Here is a 6,000-nt window from a genome sequence, read left to right as displayed (position 1 = left end):
CATGCATGTGTGAGTGTGTAATAGAATGAACTGCCTTGTATTTATCAGAGCAACACAGGCAGACAGCAGTCGGCCAGACATTCTCCAACGGGCTTGCGGATAACAAGCCATTTAAACTAAGGAGACGAAAGATTGGTTTCCTGTATTTTCTCTTCCTGGCTTGGCTCCTGATGTTAGCCTCTGCCGTACTTCACTGGACTTCAAGGTCCTCACCTTGCAACAGGCTGAAAACTGACTCATCTGCTTTGATGAAGACTGTTCCCTTCGGCACATTTGAGCTCTAGAAGTGTCAAAGTCAGTTGGTCACCCAGGTAGACTGGACAACTGTGCTGACTCATGCTCACCTGTCCCTAGTAAATGACATAGCACAACACTTAGTCTGCCAATACCAAGCTTGCAAGGCACATAGTTTCATGTGTCATTGTCACACGGTTACCAGGAATTTAGAGATATTTTTGGTTAATCTATTTTATTGTGACTTTTTTTTAGGGAGTTGTGTGGTGGTGGTTATTTGGCAAGCCTTGAGACTAGAGGCTGCCATCTGCTTATTCCAACAAATAGTGTAAATAACAATGGGTTCATGGGAAGGAACCTGGGTACCAACAACACTTTCTCTTCAACCTCTTGATCTGTATTTTATTATTTCTTAGATTTTGTATCTGTGTGTATGTGTCTATGTGTGAGAGTGTACCTGTGCATATGTGCATATGTGCATGTCTGAGGAGTCCAGGAGAGAACACTGCATCTCTTAGAGCTAGAGTTACAAGTGTTTGTGAGCCATCCAACGTGGATGGCGAGATCCAACTGACTGTGGTCCTCGAAGCAAGGACTCTTACCAGTCATGGCTCCAGTTTTAGGCTATCTATTTTAGGAGAGCGACAGATGCAAATGTATACAAAGTACTAGGTAGGTTTGTTGAGAATGACTTGCCAACTAGTTTGAGCAGCTAACACTAAGTGTCTCCTATGTAGATTGCTGTAGTTCCTTCCATTCTCACAGTACCTGAGTGAAACAAAACCATTGCCGTCCCACTGAGCAACATCTCCCGTGTAAGCAAATGTTAGGGACTGGGTGCGAATCTAACACCAGCCCAGGTTGTACAACTGGATTTATACCTTGCTTTAAAACAGTCTGCTTTTGTTTTTCTTCTTCCTGGAATGATGATGGCCAATCTGCCTCCACAATCCAGATATGATTTTAGGCCTAAACATAAATATTTCAGCTCATATAAAGTTTATTTATTTATTATATGAATACCGATTTGTTTATTTTTATGAATCCCACAAGTAATAACGATCTGCATCTGGTAGAACAGTGGTTCTTTGCGCTGAGGGGAAGACCGTTTTCTTCACATCCAAGAGCAAACTCAGAAGTCATGCTTAGTGCGCCCGATCACACAGAGGCCTTCCCAGCACTTATTTACATTAACCCAGGTCGAAACTTCTCCCCAAGATAGAAGACTCTCGGAGTAAAAACACCTTATCTTTGCACACACCTAAGGCCTGCAGAGAACTCGCGGAGGTGTGGCTCCCAGAAGCCAATGGCATGATTCGGAGGCAAATCAGGACCGGTGTTTACTACGAGAAGTGCCGCGGTTGGTCGCTGACGTGCGCGGGACCAACAGGGGTTCGGGACATGGCTGGCTCGCTTGACCCCGTGTGAGGACAGTGTGAAGGTGGGCGTCCAGTTTTCATAGCATAGCAGCGAGCGGGTCCGTTGGGGGTAGTCAGCATCAGCCCAGTTGATGAACAGGGTTCGGGGCGCCACCCGCGGCGCCGCCCGGCCCCCAGATCGTCAGGCCACGCCCCGACGCTGAGGCCCCGCCCCTGCAAGCCGGGGACGCTCCTGGCCATAGGCTGCCCCAGTTCCGTGTACCCTCCTCTCCCCGCCCCTGGGGGCCCGGACCGTACCACCAGCGGGCGCGGGGGAGTCTGTCTCCTCGTGTGCAAACGGCTGTCAATCCGAGCCGTCCCCGGCCTTCACGATAGGTGTCTGAGGAAGCCTGACATTCTGTATGCCTACTCTGTGAGAGTTCAGCGATCTCAGCTCGAACTGCCCTGGATCGCCGAGCCGCGGCGCCAGCGTTCCCCCTCCCGTCCTTTCACGGATGGTCTCGCCCAGGGAGGACCTCCGGACCCTTTAAATACCGCGTGGGGTGGCCGGAGGGCTCCGGAGTTGACAGGCTGGTGAGCCGCCCTCTGTGTGCGGTCCCGGGAGGGGACAGCAGAGCCCCGCCACCCCGGACACCCCGGCCAGCCCGGCTCCCACCCTCGAGTGTCTGCGCGGGATCTGGGGGTGCGTAGCCATCCCAGGGGAGGGCCCGTGGGACCTGAGGGCAGCGGGGGGCTGCTTGTGCCTCCGGGGTCGGGGCATTTGAGCCCAGGTCTGAAGTGGGGCGAGGTGGCGGTGCTGCCCGGGCTGCGCCGGGTCCGCCGGGCCGTGATGACACCCCTTTGGGTGCGTGCCAGCGACTGCGCTCCGGGCGCGCGACACTCCGGGCTCCCAGCGCGGGGGTCCCCGCTCCCCCGGGCCTGGAGAGTGGGGTGAGCCGCGGTGGGGCCGCGCCGGGCCGGGCCGCGGCCTGTGTTTGGGGCTTGTTGCCGGGTTTCTCTGGTGCTGGGCTCTGCCTCACAGTCCCCTCCCCCAAGCGTTTGTTTTGACAGGAAACGTGGTGCAGCTGGAGGGCGGGGCGAGCGGAGAACGTGGGCGAGCGGGTGGGACTCCTGAGACTTCCGTTGGACTTGGCCGTCCTGGAGGCCAGCTCAGGTCACTTCTGGGTCAGACACTTGCCTTCTAAGGATGGCTTTGTGCTCAGGGTGGCATCACAAAACATAGCAGCGAGATTTGGTGGCACGTGGATGACACAGTTACGTGTTTACGTTAGTATGGGAGGAAGAACTTCCATTAAACGAGCGACTTCGCAATGACATGACGTTTCCTTTTCAAATGCGTTTATTAGAATGGGAGCGTGGTTTTATGGCAGAGCACTTCCCTGGCCTGTGCAGGACTGTAGGTTCTGTTCAACCCCGACCACCAGAAGCCCAAACCAGGTGTTTAAATGCAAGAATGTAGCCAACAAAGAAGTGTTTACAGTACAAGCAGAGGAGTTTGGAAACACTTAACAGTGGTCCCCGCGTGCCTGAAGTGAATCTCTTTTATCCTTGTCTTGGTACCTTAACGTGAAGAAACCAGGCAGCTTGCCCTTGTCCCCAGTGAGCCCCTCAGCACTCCAGGTGTCCAGCTCAAAGGTCTTGGTTTTCTTACCTGCCAACTGATAATAAGGTTCTTATGCTGGTTCCTGGGCCAGGCGGCTCCCTGTCTACGGCCTTTTCTTCCTGCTTCTAAGGATTTCATACATTGCCCCACTTGAGGTGGCCCAGGGCTGAAGGCCCAGTCATGTGTGTGTACAGCAGCTAACGTGAGGGGCACCCGGGAGTGTGAAGCACTAGTGTTAAGCTAGGAGCCACGATGGCAGGAGAGCGCTTTCCAGGATGCAAAGTGCCTAGCAATCTTCCCTGATGCTGTAATGGCACGTGGAGCACTAGCTCTCTGAGCAGCAGTGTTGTTGCAGGGACTGCTCTCTCAGTCCTATGGTTTTTGCCTTGCTCTGGGATGGTGCTACAGCAGCAAGCATTTGGTAGAAGAAGGAAATTTTCTAGCATCTGCGATTTTTTCCATCAGTGCTCAATCTTGCCCTTGCCACCCCCCACTCTCCTTCCCTGGTTCTCTGGGTGCCTTGTGCTTGACTTTGGTATGGTCTGGAAGAAGGGTACCCACTAAATGTCTCTTGACAACTCTTTTTCCCACAACCTAGCCTTAACTGTAGAGGTTTCATTCTTCAGGGCCCTGTTGGGTAACCTAAACAATTTACTTCAAAATAATTTTGACTTGGTTAGGTGTAAGCCCTTGGGATAATACCTGGGCTTTAACAAGGGAACTCTTATAGAGGGCTTTTGTCACTGTAGTGGGGTGGATGAATGTTGTTTTGTTGAATGGTGCCTTGCAGGGATGTCCTTCACCGTATGCTGCTTGAACAGCTGCCCCGGGGTAAGGTCATCCTGCTTCCTCATGTGCAAGTGTCCATGTGATGGCAGACGATCAATTTGGCAGCAAGGGAATGGAAAGAATGAGCAGCACAGGGGTTTCCTCCAGCTGCCCGGAGCAGTAGAAAGTGTGGGCTTCAGGGTTCCTGCTGCTGGCTTCAGTTGAACCCCTGCACTGCCGTAAACCTTTGGGCCAGTGATGCCGTCTCTCAGACCCATTCTTATTTAAACAAGGACAGCATCTACCTAACTCAGAAGATTTGAGGAAATCAATTATTTTAAGCACTTACAGAGTATTATTGAGATCATAATAAACATCCACAACTGTTGGTTATAATTGTCACCTTTTAGTGTTAGTGGGTGTCCGAAGAGCACAGTGGTACAATGTGTGTGTGTGTGTGTGTGTGTGTGTGTGTGTGTGTGTTTTGTGTTTTTGGCTTTTTTTTTTTGCAAGACAAGGTTTCTCTGTGGCTTTGGAGGCTATCCTGGAACTCACTCTGTAAGCCAGGCTGGCCTCAAACTCACATCCATCTGACTGCCTCTGCCTCCCAAGTGCTGGGATTAAAGGCGTGTGCCACCACCACCCAGCTATGTGTGTGTTCTTTAAGCTCCTACATGGTGCCAGCCTTTAATCCCAGCACTCAGGAGGTAGAGGCAGGTGGATTTCTGTGAGTTTGAGGCCAGCCTGGTTTACAGAGTGAGTTCCAGGACAGCTAGGGCCATTACACAGAGAAAACCTGTCTTGGAAAAAATAAAATAAAACCAACAACAACAAAAGTTACTGGGAAGGCAGAAATGCAGACTGGTAAACTACTATGTTAAGAGACTGCTTAATGAGCAATGCAATCCAGGCAGGACAAATTGAAAGCTCTGGTTGTTTTATGAATAGACGTGGGGACAAATTTGTTCATTTAAGATATTCGCTGGGATCCTGTTTAACCTAGGCAGTGATCTGAGCTCTGGATGGCTAATTTATATGAGACAAGAGTGTCCTGAAATTGAGTATGAATGACAAGAAGGGATGGTTGGCATGGCTGCCAATCTCCCAGAAGTTTGCTGTGCTTAGAGCCTGAAGGGTTGTGGTATGGTGAGAACAAAAACTGAAAAGTGACCTCACATTCTTCTATAACTGGCATTGATTGATTCTTGAGTGTGAAGCCTTCATGACCTAAGCTTTTCCTTGGGCCTTATTGATCAATGCTGTCAAATTGTGAGTTTCTTGGTCCTCTGCAAGAGCTGCAGGTGTTCCTAGTTGATGAGCCATCTCTAGCTCTATAACACTATATCTGAGGGGAGATTTGAGCTTCCAAGATCTTGGTGTAAAGCTACCCCTGTGGCCCAGCTAATACTTCCTGGAGGAGTTATCCAGTGGGATCTAGCCCTGACTCCTTAGTTACACTAGGCATAGACTCTTCATAATAGCTCTATGTCTTCTACAACTTTCTGTCTGGATTCCCAGGCCAGTACTTACTTTGAAGTCAAGGTGAAGGTCACTGTGGTCTCACAGCTCTTGCATTCTGTGTGACTGCAGAATTAATACCACCTGGACATGGCCAGGCTTCTCAGTTTTTATCTGTTGTGTGGCAAGACTTTTCCCGGGGAGACACAACACACATCTATTTTCACCCCAGACGGAGCTCACAACAAACCAGAGTATGGATCCTATCCAAGTACAACTTGGTGAGTTTTATTAATGGTGCTTAAGGAGTATGCGGGAGGGGTAACTTACAGGAGCAGAGATGACTCAGACAGCTACACCACCAAAATCCACTCCAGGATGGGTGACAGCTTCCCGAGCTGCGAATCTAGAGCACACTGCACAGCCTGGAGGCAGGCAGCTCAGCAGGTTGAGAGTGTCCTTTCCAGGAAACTTTTATCTAAACCCCTCCAGGCAGCTGGGCTGGTCTCACAGTCTCTGCCCCTTGGTTTCTTTCTTTGGGAGGGAGTGGCTAGTGAA

At 50.8% G+C, this 6,000-nt stretch overlaps 1 protein-coding gene across 2 annotated transcripts in view; it reads left to right on the top strand.

Annotated features, from left to right (window-relative positions):
* The first annotated feature begins 2,139 nt into the window (after positions 1–2,139).
* The window catches only part of Tcp11l2 (t-complex 11 like 2), a 34,988-nt gene continuing 31,127 nt past the window's right edge, over positions 2,140–6,000 (top strand). For both annotated transcript variants that reach the window (XM_005083787.4, XM_013123362.3), the window contains exon 1: positions 2,140–2,295. The gene's annotated coding sequence lies outside the window, so the exon portion shown is untranslated. The remainder of the gene's footprint in view (positions 2,296–6,000) is intronic.

Source organism: Mesocricetus auratus, unplaced genomic scaffold, assembly GCF_017639785.1.
Source record: "Mesocricetus auratus isolate SY011 unplaced genomic scaffold, BCM_Maur_2.0 Super-Scaffold_100011, whole genome shotgun sequence".
NCBI lineage: Eukaryota > Metazoa > Chordata > Mammalia > Rodentia > Cricetidae > Mesocricetus > Mesocricetus auratus.
The sequence above is the reverse complement of the archived record's forward strand: the minus strand, read 5'-3'. Positions and strand labels throughout refer to the sequence as shown.